The sequence below is a fragment of the Anabrus simplex genome, chromosome 1 (genome assembly GCF_040414725.1).
Source record: "Anabrus simplex isolate iqAnaSimp1 chromosome 1, ASM4041472v1, whole genome shotgun sequence".
Lineage (NCBI taxonomy): Eukaryota > Metazoa > Arthropoda > Insecta > Orthoptera > Tettigoniidae > Anabrus > Anabrus simplex.
In genome coordinates this window covers 1,518,231,269-1,518,246,259 of record NC_090265.1, presented here as the reverse complement: position 1 = coordinate 1,518,246,259, position 14,991 = coordinate 1,518,231,269, and the positions used below count along the sequence as shown (strand labels likewise).

Sequence of the window (14,991 nt, the reverse complement as noted above, 5' to 3'; positions counted from 1 at the left end):
GTAGAAGATGCATCGTTTAACGTGAAATTGTTTGATATTAAACACAGTGGATTGGATACTGTGATTTATTTTACGCAGTTAACATTATGAATTGGAGTGGTGGGGAGAGAGCCAGTGAGAGTGAGCGAGTGGTGGGGATGTCAAGAAATACCGCTTTCTAGCGTGCAGCTTCAGTCCCGCTGGTCCCGCACAGGAAGTTGTAGCAATAGTGCACAATCTTCCCTTGCTTTGTTTAACCGGTCAGGAACACCATCAAGCCAACTGTGGTGATTTTAATGTTATGTCGGCGTGTTTATATGCATTTTGGTGACAATTTGGAGTACGGTATCATATGTGTATAGCCGTACCGACACCGATTGTCTTATAATGGAAAAACGTCTATAATACCCAGCGATGTAGTCCCACACTGCTCACAGGATATAGGCCTACTCTAAGACAGCGAATGACAAATCTCTGATGCAAGACCACCCTGACGTTTAAAATTAGTGGGTTACAGCTAGTTACATCAAACTTCCATCAATTTGCCATAAAACAGACACATAGAAGACATTTTATAATTGCACAGGAGAAATCCATATTTGAATGCACTAGTTTGAAAATCTTAATTCGCTTACACAATAGTTTTCTAATGGGCCTACTTCCAGCTATTTATTAAAAAAACTTCCAAGGTGCTTCTTTTCACTTTCTATCACACTTTTCACTGGAAAAATCTTGAATTGGTATATTTTGCAATATGATGATTTTTCAGCCACGTCTTCATATTTTTCTCAGGGTTAAATCGGTCAACTGGTGAGGCATTTGAATGTATGAACATAAAGTTGGAGACGTAAGCAACGAAAAGTGGTGACCTTAAATAAAGTGATGGCTGATAATGTTAAACATCAAGCTAAACCTTCGATGTTCACGATTACGAGCGTAGCTGAAGAGTTAAAACTCACGGACAGAATGGCGAAATTACACAGGAAATAAGCCAAAATAGAAGGCATACTCTAATGAGTGGAGTTAATCAGAGGGCATGCGGCGTATATCCTCGACTATAGTCCTGATAACAGCAGACTTACGCGTTCCTTGCCCCATTGTGCAAACTTTTTTGGAAAACAGACTTGTTCTTGTTGACTCCCTTCACAGAACTAGACTAATACAAATAAGCACAGTGAGGAGTATAGAAGACCAGTGAGGTGCCAAAAAGAATAATCGATGTTGTTTGCTTCTTGGCTGAACGAGTACATCCTCTGAGGGGCCATGATGAATCAGATGACTCTTTGAACAGGGGAAATTATATGGAATATCTGGAGGCATTCAGAGCATATGACTCAGTTCTGAATGCTCAAGATATGGCTGAGTTTCAAGATTTCATATTCTTCAGATTTTGCGTCATCAAAGGTTTGATAACTGCAAAGTAACATTTCCAGATGAACTTCTACACTCCTTAAAACCTGTGTATGGGCCATTATCTGTATACAAACTGCTAAAGTTCACTAAGAATAAGGACTATTTCTGGATTTAATGAATTACAGTACAAGTCGGCTGAGCTGATTCTGATCATACCGAATACAACTAGTTCTGTTGAGCGCTCGTGTTCAGCTCTGAAACGAATATCCACATATTGAAGGTGTAGTCCTACACAAAGTCAGGTTAGACCTAGTAATTTAAGTATCACAGTAGTTGTAAAAGACGTGTTTCAAGAATAAGGCTCAAATATTTGTTCAATGAGAGAAGACTAGAGTTAATTTACAAACGAAGTTATAACTTTCAAAGACACACACCTAATATTTAATTGAAAACTCACGTACATGTATATTTATATATCAGGTTACATTCGGGAGATAGTAGTGGGAAGGAAGCGATCGTGGCCTAAATTAAGGTACAGGCCCAGCATTTTCCTGGTGTGAAAATGGGAAACAACGACAAGCCATCTTCAGGGGTTCGAACCCACTAATTCCCAAATGCAAACTGACAGCTACGTGACCCGAACCGCGCAGCCACTTGACCGGCATATTTGATAATTCATGACAAAAGTTCCTTATTAAGTTGATATTTAGAAACATCGCAATATCCGTTACAAATCCAAGCTCAGAGATTAGAAATCCATAGGATGGTTTCATTAGGTGTGAGATGAAGATCTATCAAAATCGATACTCAGAGAAGTATCGATGTCGAAAGATACTACTACAGATGAGCTCCATACTATTTTTAAATACTACGGTAACAGAATTAGTGGATTTTAAACTGATCACAAGGAGCATATGACTCAACTCATACGTTTCAAAATAGCAGGTAGCAGATGCAGCAAGAAATTGGGCTCGTTTATAGCACTGTTGATCCCATAACAAAAGGGATCCTCCGAATTTCTGCAGATATTCTGGTGCCAGTATTTCTCAAGTACAAATCGTTGCTGTTCGGAGAAAGGTTATATCTCACAATGCTCTTCCCATCCATTATTTTCCGTAAGACTGGTCATCTCCCTCCCAGTCACATATGGATATTTAGTCCGTCAGAACAATATCCATTGTGTTCATTTTCCTTTCCTTACGTAAAAAGAAAAATTAACCTTACCGTATCGCACTCGAGGAATGTATGTTTGCGTAACTTATTTACGCACCTCTACAGTATAATGTACTTAAGGTTTATTTTCCTTCAGACGCTAGCATACGAAATTGAACACAACGAGAACTGTTCTGATGGACTGCAAATCCATACGTGGCTGGGAGGCGTGGCAAGTCTTAAGAAAAATAATGGTTAGGAAGAGCATTCTGAGATATAACCTTTTGCCCGAACAGCGACGAAAAGTCATGTACCAGGGCAATAAAACGTACCGAACTGTAACCTGAGAATATATTACACTAATTTGTAAAATAATTTTCAATTTGGACAGCTACGGAAAACCACGCTCCACCTACAAAGTAATGTAGTGCTGAGTATAACCACTAACAGAGACTTTCAGTAAACAAATCCTGTGGTCTATTTAAATCACAGGCAAGGAAACAACTTAATGTAAAAATTCCAGCAACTTTAACATGAAGCCTGATTTTGATTTTAGGTTACTATTTTAACATTTCAAGTCAATTGTTATTTTGAAGTGAAAGAAGCCGGTGCATTTCGTAATCTAGCACTTTTGGATAATTTAAGTTCCAATGGGATCTGGTTAGTGATAACCGTGCAATTTGTCGCATTTCTAGAAAGAGTACATTTCCTGGAGAAGCATGCCACTTCAATTCATACATTGTTTTTACTGATCATGAACATCCCAACAACAACAACAACAACAACAACAACAACAAGAACAACAACAACAAAAACAAAAGAAACAGCGACAGTGTAACAAGAGAAGAAATGGTAGTGGAAGATCCTTCCCCGTTCATTCCATTTCGAAGGCTCTGTCCTCGTTACAACCGTCGTCAACATCATCACAATACTCAAATACCGGGAGAAATCGAGGTCCGTTCATACAGAAGCTCGAACAGCGTTGGTTTCTCGAACGAAAGTGATTCAACCTGTTTCATAGCGATGGGCGTGTTTTGGTCTCGAGGCGGCCCAATACTGCTTTTGACATCTACAATATTCACGCTACTATGAAGAATGGCGGAGATGGTGTTTTGTTTGGGGGTATATGGCCGCTTATGATGTCAGCGAGCTATTATTAATTGAGGGAACTATGGACACATTTGCTTACTTACGTATTCTGAAAGAAAATGTGAAAAAGAATGCTGAGAAATTGGGTTTGGGAAACGATTACCACTTCCAGCACGACAACGATACCAAGAACACAGCCGAGACTGCCCGACTGTAGGTGCTTTATAATACGCCCCGCCCCACACCCTAAAAACCCAGCCCAATTTCCCGATCTCAACCCTATTGAGTACCTCTGGAATGAACTGGAAAGATGAAGACGAAAAAATCAATCACAACTAAAAGAACTGCTTCTGAAGGAATGACATAATACTGGAGCAAAGACAACTGGACATCTGGTGCACAGTGTGAGCAACAGACTGACGGAAGTGACTCACAAAAGAGGTAGACACATCAAGTGCTGAGGGACAGAATTCACCATTGTTTTTCCTTCGAGAAAATTAACGCTACGTGAGTGTACGAATGCTTCTGTCCGGGTTGTAACTCGTACTGAAAGGAGAAATATTTTTTGTATGAAGAATGTTAAAATTGTATCATTACCGTGTCCATACGTTCACGTGATTGGTTACATTTATGCCTATCAGAAGTATTTATGTTTGTACTAAGAGTTCCACAAATAAATAATTTTGTTGTTTTCTAGAGACTGTACGAATACTTACGTCCATGTCTGTTATTGTAATCACATAGTAACTAAGCCGTGGAACACTTTCAGTACCGAGTTTCCTTTCTCTTCAGCGGTATTATAACTGGGCTGGAGAATTCAAGCGTAAATGGAAGTTCTACATTACGTCACTTGTGTTTGTCATCATTATGATCAGCATGCAGTTTGCAGGTGTAAAACGCGACCTCGGTTCGTTACTCATAATCATAGGCTACGTTACATCACAGACTGGTATACAGAGCGAGAAACGAGAAAGAGAATCACATCATCTTACGTGTCACATGTCGCTAACCAGTGGTCTCACCTTTGTCCGTGACACCGAATGTTGTGAAAAGAGCAAACAGCTATTATTATTATTATTATTATTATTATTATTATTATTATTATTATTGTTGTCCGGCTCCATGGCTAAATGGTTAGCGTGTTGGCCTTTGGTCACAGGGGTCCCGGGTTCGATTCCCGGCAAGGTCGGGAATTTTAACCATCATTGGTTAATTTCGTTGGCACGGGGGTTGGGTGTATGTGTCGTCTTCATCTTTATTTCACCCTCCTCCTCCTCCTCACGGCGCGCAGGTCACCTACGGGTGTCAAATCAAAAGTTCTGCACCTGGCGAGCCGAACATGTCCTCGGACACTCCCGGCACCAAAAGCCATACGCCATTTTATTATTATTATTATTCTTCTTCTTTCGAATGGGCCACCAGAGGACCACGTGCCAATTTCAATTCCTTCTTCTTTGTTCTTTCCTTTTCTTCCAGTACGCTTTCATCTGTTCACTATGTTTCTTCTTTCTGTCTTCAGACCACTTTGAACCAGTCGTTTTTACTTTCCTACCTTGGAATCCTTCTATTTTCAATACTTTTAACCGAAAGCCTTCTCTATTATTTATTTCTTCTGTTGTTATATTGTTTTTTTCTAAATCCTTTCTTACTTCGTTGACCCAGCTTGTCGTTGATTTCTTACTCCACAAATATCTGAAAATCTTACTGGTTAATCTACTATCTTGCATTCGATATAAATGTCCAAAAAACATAAGTCTCCTTTTCCTCATTACATCTGATATATTTTCTATTTTTTGATATATTTCAGCATTATTTCGTAATTTCCAACCTTCTGCTGTGTTTTGTGGGCCTAATATTTTCCTCATGATTCGCCTTTCTAGTATTTCTAGCTTATCTAAATTATAGTTTAATGCCAGACACTCGCTTGCATATAGGCATTCTGGCTTCACTACTGTGTTGTAATGCCTTATTTTTGCATTTTTGGATAGGCATCTTTTATTGTAGATATCTTTGGTGACACCATAAGCTCTCTCCATTTTATGTACCCTCTCCTCTACTGCAGATTTTTCTAAACCATTTTCTTGGATTATTTCCCCTAGATATTTGAATTTTTTTACCCTCTCTATTTGGCCAATATCTGTTTTCAGAAATTTTGGTGCATCCCAAATATTTGTTAAAAATTTTGTTTTTTCTGCAGAAATTCTTAAGCCAGTTCTGCTGGCGATTCTTTCCAAGACATTTACTTGGGTTACAGCAGATGTCACATTTTCAGAAAGTATTGCAAAGTCATCTGCAAATGCAAGACAATTTATTTCAATCCTTTTGTTTCCTCTTCCTAACCTTATCGGTGAAATGTTGAGTTCAATAAGTTTTTCGTTCCAAATTCTCACTATTTTCTCTAGGACACAATTAAAAAGAATTGGGGATAGTCCGTCGCCTTGTCGTACACCAGTTTTTATTTTGAAAGGCTGTGATATCTCTCCCAGAAATTTCACTTTAGAGACTGTGTCTGTAAGTGTTTCACGGATTAGATTTGCCAGTTTAGACTTTATGCCAAATTCTCGAATTATTTTATATATAGTTTCTCTGTCAACAGAATCAAAAGCCTTTTTGAAATCTACAAACATGACTACAATGTCCTTTGAATTAAGTAACCTGTGGCGAATTACTGACTTAAGATTAAATATTTGTTCTGAGCATGATCTTCCTTTCCTGAAACCACCTTGATATTCACCTAAATGATTGTCTAGTGTTGTTTCTACTCTGTTTAATAAAATTTTGGAAAATATTTTATATGCCACTGCTAATAAAGATATTCCTCTGTAGTTATTAACGTCCTGTTTATTACCTTTTTTGTGGAGTGGATGTATCAAGGCTACTTTCCATTCCTCAGGAATTTTTTCAGTTTTCCAGATTTCTTCAAAGAGTAATTGTAGCTCATTTGCTATATTTGGCAAGGACCACTTCAAAAGTTCCGCTGTAATAGAATCTTCTCCGCTAGCTTTGTTGTTTTTGAGGGTTTTAATTACTTCTTCAATTTCTTTTATAGTTGGTGGTATGTCTTCTTCCAAATTTTCATCAATATCTTGAAATTCTAATTTATGACTTGGTTCAGGACAGTTCAAAAGTTGATCAAAATATCTTGCTAATATCTCACAATTTTCAGTATTGCTTAGTCCAATTCTGCCGTTTTCATCCTTGAAACTAACATTTGTAGTTTGGTACCCCTTTAATTCATTCTTAAAAGTCTGATAAAAGTCACGGGTGTTATTTTTTATAAAGTTTTTGTCCATTTCTATAAGTTTCTCCTTTTGAAAGGCTCGTTTAGTACTTCTGATTATCCTTGCTGTTTCCTTCCTTTGTTGTTTAAACTGATCAAAATCTTCAATTTTCTTTGAGCATTTCCATTTTTTCCATGTTTTAGCCCTCTCTGCTAAAGCTTCTTCACATATTTCATTCCACCATATTTTCCTTTTATTTTTTATTGGCCCAAATGTTTTCTGTGCTGCATAATTAATTGCTTTGGATATTTCTTGCCAGTTGCCTTGTTTAGCCACTTTAATTTCATCTTGGTAGTTTTTAATTGATTCTTTTGTTATAGTAAGTCTGTCTACATTATATTTTATTAACCTCTGTGGCTTTCTTTGTTCTTTATTAGGTAGGAGTTTGGCTTTAATTTTAGAGAGAAAATGGTCGGAATCAAATTCACCATTCCTTACTACTTTCACATTCATAATTTCTTTTGTACTTTTTTTTGAAACAGCCACATGATCTAACTGAAACTCTCCTAACATTGGGTTTGGAGATATCCACGTTTTAGCTTTTCTGGGGAGTTTTCTAAAGAAGGTTGACATTAGTTTCAGGTGATAGCTTTGACACAAACTGATTAGCCTAATACCATTTGTATTTGTTCTTCTGTGGGCTGGGTAATGTCCTACTACATTTCTAAATTTCTTTTCTCTACCTATTTGTGCATTGAAGTCACCTAATAGTATTATGGTGTTCATTTTCGGAATTTTGGATATTTCATTTTCCAAACGAACCCAGAATTCTTCTGTTTTTTGAGGGTTTTTCCTATTGTCTTCATTTATTGGTGCATGGCAATTAACAAGTGTGTACGTTTTGTTTTTGCATTTAATTGATAGGAGAGATATTCTTTCTGAGTTGGATTTAAATTCTGTTACATTTCCTATTATACTTTTATGAATGTAGAAAGCTGTACCAAGTAGTGGCATCCCCTTCATAATTTTGATTGCTGGTTTGCCTTTAAAGATCCTGTAGTTACAAGTGTCTATTACATTTTCATCTAGGAATCTAGTTTCTTGAACTGCCAAAATTTGAATTTTGTTTTTCTCTAGAAGTATTTCTAGTTCTTTTTGTTTACCAGTCTTGAGTAGAGAATTTACATTTAAAGTGCCAAAAAAGAATTCCTTTTTGAATTTCATTTTAGAAGGATTCCAAGGTTGCTCCGACTCAACCTTCTGATTGCAGTTGTTGGGACTCCCCAGAACCTTTAGTCCCGATGCATTGCGTGACGCAATGGTAGATTTCTCTTTCGAGTTACCACCTGGGGTAGTGCCTTCATTCAGCGGACTTTCCATACTGCAATTGAAATTGTATAAAATACAAAGTGAGGAATTAGATTCCAGGATAAGATCGGATTGTTAGTCCGAAATTTGATTTTTGTTCGTGGTTCACTCCACTAGGCTCTTCCGCTCTCTCCACCGTTCGGAACTAAAGCAGAGTTCCTCTTCCGCCTTCAAGACCGTTGGCCAGGTTTCACCTGTAACCCTAGGCAGGGGCCCTTACTGGGTGCTACCACCCGGAGCCAGATGGACCCAGGTTTTTTAACGAGGTTGTTACTCCTCCCCCTCCTCACTTCCCCGTCTCTTGATAGACGAGGCCCCGGGCTTGGGACCGGTAATAGCGGAGTTTTATTATTATTATTATTATTATTATTATTATTATTATTATTATTATTATTATTATTATTATTAGCCCGCCTGGTGGTCATGATCGTTAAGGAGTCAAATCTGCATGGTCTGACACCATGGCTAGCCGGTAGGGTAGGAAAAAATGAAATGGCGTATGGCTTTTAGTGCCGGGAGTGTCCGAGAACAAGTTCGGTTCGCCAGATGCAGGTCTTTTGATCTGAATCCCGTAGGCGACCTGCGGGTCGTGATGATGAAATTATGATGAAGACGTCACATACACCCAGCCCCCGTGCCAGAGAAATTAACCAATTATGGTTAAAATTCCCGACCCTGCCGGGAATCGAACCCGGGACCCCTGTGACCAAAGGCCAGCGCGCTAACCATTTAGCCATGGAGCCGGACGGTAGGGTAGGAGAGGTGGTAGTATACAATTTCTAATCACTACATTGCGTGCCAAAACCCTGGTTCAGTTCCAACATTTTCCGCAGTGTTCATATAGAGTGTGGGCATATGACGCTGTTGATGGTGATTCGTACGTCGGATGAGGACTAAGCCTGGAGCACCCTTTGGTGCTATTCGACAGGAGTAGGATATCTGCCGGCACCGGGTGTCACACTCTCCCTTCCTACTATCACGTCATTCATTTCATCTAATTAACTCCTCGATGAGGTTGACGTCAGAAAGGGCAGCCGGTAGAAAAAATCGCTACGAAGATTCGTCGCATACGCAACCCCGTACAGGAACGGTACAAGGGTTGGACATACGTACATACATTATTCGTTTTGAATGACCATATTTCTTTCATTCTTTTGCTGTGGGTTTCTTTCCTCCAACTTGTTCCTATCGTTTTCTTCGATTTGTCCGCTTGGTCATTCAGCACAGCGTTCTGCCTCCCCTCTTTAATCTATTTCTATGCGTATGTAAACTTTAACACTAGTATTTATTTGTATAAATAACGTTAAAATTGAATCATTACTATATCCGTACGTTGAAGTTCTCCTGTTCACAAAATATGTCAAATAAAATGAAATTGTTGTGTCATAAAGGTGATGTTTGATGTTTAGATAGCAACAGAGTGCTTTAGGCTTCGCTAGTGTTCACGACTTTGCCCTGTAGGCTCTTTTCTAATTTGCACGTTTTCCTCCAGTTAACAAAAGAAAAGTGGAGTTATACCTCTGGACCCAAAGAAGTGATTTTCTTTAGATTAATCACAGCATGGGTAAGGTTCGAATTGGAAGATACTTTGAAAAATGCTGTCGGTATAAGCTTAAACAGGATTTATTTCATTGTTGACGTTGATATTCAGCGGTGTTATGCTGGGTTTTTGTGGTAAATTCTGCGCGACACTGTTATTGAGAATGAAATAGGCCTATTTTAATACAGACTGAATGATTGGAGTGGTGATGGACAGCGTGTGTTCGTGTGTTGTCCAATGCGCAGTTTTACGTATCATTAAGGTCTAACTGTGAACTCGCTTTGTGTTAATCTTGTATTAGTGACGAACTGAATGGTTGTGATTGATTTCGAGTGCAATACTGAATTCTGCACCTATACAGTATAAATAACATCAACAATGAAAAATGTAAATGTGTAATATGGTGGTGTTGAAACTTATCCTTTCAACTGCAGTAGTGTTGTTTTCTGGGTTAGTGTAGTTAGTGTAGTAGGTTCATGGAGCACGAGCACTGACCTTTCTATTATTATTTTCTGCTGAAGGCGGTGATCTGTTGAATATCAGGTGATCTGGTGCTCCATATATTTAAGACCCTTATTCGTTTCTAGAACTTTCATTTTCGTTTCTTTTAGTTCTCTACCAGTATTTTGTTCTTACTAATGATACTGCGTGTCTCTTAGAGTCGTTCTTGAAGTTCTTAATCCTACTAACCTTAAACAGCATGCGGACAATTTTGTTTACTTGCAACCGTGGTTGCTAAGGATGGTTAATATAGGTTATATACGTCATTTCATGTTATATATGGTACGTTTTCTTTCCCTTCTGTAATATTTTACATTTGACTTCCTTGTTGGAGACCAGCTATGTAATAGTTTAGACACAGAGTAATAGAACTCTGTTTCGCATAATTAAAAGTGTACAATCAGAAGTAACGGGTAATGGGAAGGTCTAGTAATGTCCAATCGACTGCAAGTACCCTAAACAAAACACCACCTTGCCCTTATTGCGGAGAACATTATATACGGGTGAGTACTCACATTACTAGGTCTCATCCAGACAAGCAGATAGAAAGAATGTGCACCGCTATATAAGCTTAGCTGAATGTACCGATAAACGTGATGAGGGCAGTATACATGAGGGGGTTGGGGGTTCGCACTTTTCTCAAGATGATACTCCACATAATTCTCAGTTGAAAGAACTACGCAATGTTGTAAAAGGGTTTGAACCAAAAATTCTTGCACCATTAGAAAGACAATAGTGCCCTGTCGAACTTAATGAACAGTGTAAGTTCATCAATGTGCTACAGGAAGTGGAGAATACGCTACCAGGACCGAAACACCCGGTTACACGATTTGTTGAAGTGCGAAAACACAGCCGTGCATTTGCCAAAAATGATAAAAAGTACTGTGAAACTAGTAATCCTGAAAGGCATTCCAGAAGAGACAGAAAGAAAGAAAGAAGAGAAGGGATAACAGTAACTACGATCTCATCCAGTATTTGTATTTTAATGTACGTAAGAAATGAGTGAGGTCAATATTTAACGCTGATAAGAAACCTAAACGGTGGAGAGTAGAAATGTTTCGACAAAAAATGAGGTTTCCTAATAACGCATCACTAAGACACTTTTAACTGTACCCGATCAAGTGCAGGGTCTCTCATATAAACCCAGGCCGAACGCACGGTGTTACTACTCTGGGCTACGGCAGCTGCAGTATGGGAGGCACGCGCAGGAGTCGCCAGTCTGAATCTCAGCTGTTAACATGGTGAGACAGTTATCATTGCAACACCGTACTTTCCTATGTAAACGTTCTGGTTTAATCTTAATGATCGTGTTAACAGTCATAACTCTCGCTACTGGTGTGCAGAAAATCCTAATGGTGTTCTTTGAAAATGTTTGAGAAAAAGCTAGGCAAAGAATTGATACGGAATCTGCCACAGCCCTAAAAGCAGATTATTAATTGACTGATGATTATGATGAGAAGGTCCAAGCATTGGTGTGGAGACTGTTATGCGTGAGTTCATGCGACAGGAAGGTACGACTGCTGCCGATAGATATTCTTAGGGATGGTGCGAGAGCCCAGATAAGTTTCTCTCTCTCTCTCTCTCTCTCTCTCTCTCTCTCTCTCTCTCACACACACACACACACACACACACACACACACACACACACACACACACACACACACACACACACAGAAACACACGCCTCAAAACAAAATATTCGAATTCAAGTAAGTACTTCCGGGACTTGGCAGTGGAGGGAAAGGAAGGATTAGTAACAATCAAAAATTGTCAATTCTAACATTTCCGGGGGTTGAAACCGTTCGGTGTAGTTCACAGAGATGTGAGCAGTTGCTTTTACTGTTAGAAGTTAGACAAAGAGTTTATGTTTTACCAATTCGGCTTATATAAATGATGAATCCTAATTCTCACATGTAGTTCGTTGTTCATATAACCCTGCATTACCTGTAGTTGCAAATGAAAGGCTTCAATGCATCTTAACAAATAGAATGTTCAAATTTTACAAATGGTTTATTGAAAATTAGAAACGAGAATAATGAGAGTTATATTACCGGCTGCTGGGAATAACATTTCCAGCTCTTTATATGAGAGAATATTGTCCCCTCTACCTGTCTTAAGCGCTTGAGTTACAGGGTCAATCGTGTTCTAGAAGGTGAGAAGAGTCAGTACACAGTGAAGAGGGTTGCTATTTTAAAAGGCGAAACGACGAGATTAACAACCCTTAAGGAAGATTGTTATCGGTAATCTGAACTTTTAGATTCACGTTGCGTACGTCCATAATACAAGTTTGCAGTTCTGCGTGTATTGCGTGGATGGCTTACTGCGCTCTGCGTACTTTGAAAACTAGTCGCATATATTATCAGTTCATTCTCCTCTGTTAGTACAATAAGTGATATTTATATTTCATGACTTACTGACTAGAATCTTTTATAAATAAAAGATTATGTTAAGTGTCCCAAATGATTGCTCTTTATTTCCACTCAGCTTCTTACATTCAACAAGGCTGTAGTCGATTCTGCGTGGTGAAAGTGAAATCTGTCGATTTTTTCGAATTGATGTGACATACAGAGTGGTCTGTTCTTAAAGGGGTGGCTGGTGGAGAAGACATGACCTGACCAGCTCAGAATGGCGGTTGCTGTTCTCGACATTTTGGTACAATGAGTTAATATGCTCTTCCTGTTCTGCTTCAGATTGGCATGAACACCCAAGCATCTCATTTGAGGGCAGCAAAGGAAGAGCACAGACTTTTACTTCTTATTCAAAAATATTCAAAATGTTAGTACGTATGAATTCTCATTGAAATATCTTACTTTTCCCTTAAAGTATCGCATAGGAGATATAAGGGGCAACCTATTCATACACAATGCATTGGCCTTGAGGAAAAGTCTGACATGTTTGCGAGCTATTGGCAACGATCCATACGGTAATGTTGATAGCATCTTAAAATGCAACTGTCCTCAGGAACGTAACCTACAAGGAAGCAGACTCCGGCCTTGAACAGATCGCAGCAGCCACACCTACTTAGCCGACCCTCTGCCTTTCACGCGAACAACTTCCAGAGCAGCGGAGGCTGCAGGTTCGAGCCCAGGAGATTCTCTCCCCCCCCCCCCCCTCTCTAATCTTCTAACCAGAAACAGCTACACAACTTTTCAAGAAACACCCAATTATAACACCCAGTTACTACTGTGGAATTCATTCTCTCTATCGAATCTAGAGATAGATTTAGATAGTCCGAGATCACTATGGATGAGGTCCTATCTTTAGAAAAACACATTGTTAATAACATAGAATTTACTTACAGGTCTTTCATTTCTCCTAAGAATATATTATGCTAATTTTAAAATATGATTGTCCAAAAGAAACACAGTGAATTACTATTTCAGACAGTTGTAAATGGGTTGCAAAACAGTTCCAGTTCGCAAAATTTAGGAGCTCAGACAATTTATAAAAATAATTTAATAATAGTTTTTGACTCGGGGAATATCCATGGAGCTCGAACACTGCATTAAAAATCAATCAATATTTTAGTTTTTGACAATTTATAGGATATCTGAGAATTTCTATGGACCGAAATAAGTCTTCGATGTGCATACTAAGCACAATAGTCCAGGCGAACTTTGCGACAAAAACCTACAGCATTCAACTTTCAGCTGATATTTTTGATGTCTTTGGACTATTTTTAACACCCACACCATGAACTCCAGAGTAACTGCGTGTTGCAATCAAACATTCCTTGAAAAGCTGTGTAGCTCCTTCTAGTTGGAAGTAATGGTAAAGAAGAACAAGAAGTGTTATATGGAATTGCATTAGCTTCATTTTGCATACTAGAGGATTCATATCCAGGCGACGATCGAGAAAATCCATATCCCCAAAATGCACTGGAACAATTATTGTGACCACATTATCCACAACAGTGAGCGGAAAAAATAAGATACAAACAACAATAACAACAACAACAACAACACACCATCAACTTTCTACTACAGTCCTAGATTTTGAACTGAAACCCCATAACCATCACGTAGAGGACAGTGACGCTTAGGGTATGTCTAATTAAGGACACCAGGTCATTATTAGAGTAATATAAAAAAAAAGACATGTGCATGAATAAAAGTTTTGTTTCCACAAACTGATGATGATGATGATGATATATCTCAGCTACCATTTTCAATTATTTTTATTTCACGCCATCTGTGCTGTCAATTTCGACGTTCTGTTTTATTCGACCAGATGACAGAGAAGCGGATCTCTGTTGGACGATCTGTATGAATTTTAATTAGCTATATCGGGTGAACACCACATGTGTTTCTTTCCGCCCTTCAAAAATCTGACTACCTCTGCCGTGGGATCCGGAGGCCGGCACTCAACCCCTAATTCACAAAGGGAGCTTGACAGAAAAGAAAATGCAAGCATATCTACACATTTTCATTACAAATAGCTTTCCGTGTTCAGTCTACAGGACTTTCACAGTGAATCAGCCCTAATCGTGGGCTGGAAAGCAATTATTCTGCAGCAGTACCCCGAACTCCGGAAAATAAATGTATATACCAAAACACGTTTAAGCCATAGAATTATTTTCTTTTGTGCGAACTATCGTATGTTATACTTCATCAACTGCGTAAAAGTGTTCGAGAGGTAGGTAGTAGAGACAAATCCTTGTGTTACTTAATTTTACAGTCGTGGAATATCAGGGTGAATAGCCCCGAATACTCATCGCGATTCTTAAATCTGTCACTAGATGTCTGTAACTTAAGATCTGGAACATATTGTTGCAGCTATATTAAAGTC

At 38.7% G+C, this 14,991-nt stretch overlaps 2 protein-coding genes across 5 annotated transcripts in view; one reads left to right on the top strand and one right to left on the bottom strand.

Moving 5' to 3' along the window:
- The window catches only part of LOC136858458 (elongation factor-like GTPase 1), a 400,027-nt gene that overhangs the window by 300,005 nt on the left and 85,031 nt on the right, over nucleotides 1-14,991 (bottom strand). Inside the window, exon 1 of one of the 4 annotated variants that reach the window (XM_067138013.2) lies at nucleotides 4,290-4,366. The exons of the other annotated variants lie outside the window; for them this stretch is intronic. The gene's annotated coding sequence lies outside the window, so the exon portion shown is untranslated. Of the gene's footprint in view, nucleotides 1-4,289; nucleotides 4,367-14,991 lie in introns of those variants that run through there. 4 annotated transcript variants of the gene reach the window in all.
- aos (protein argos) overlaps nucleotides 1-14,991 on the top strand; it is a 103,076-nt gene that overhangs the window by 33,767 nt on the left and 54,318 nt on the right. The gene's annotated exons all lie outside the window — the stretch shown is intronic.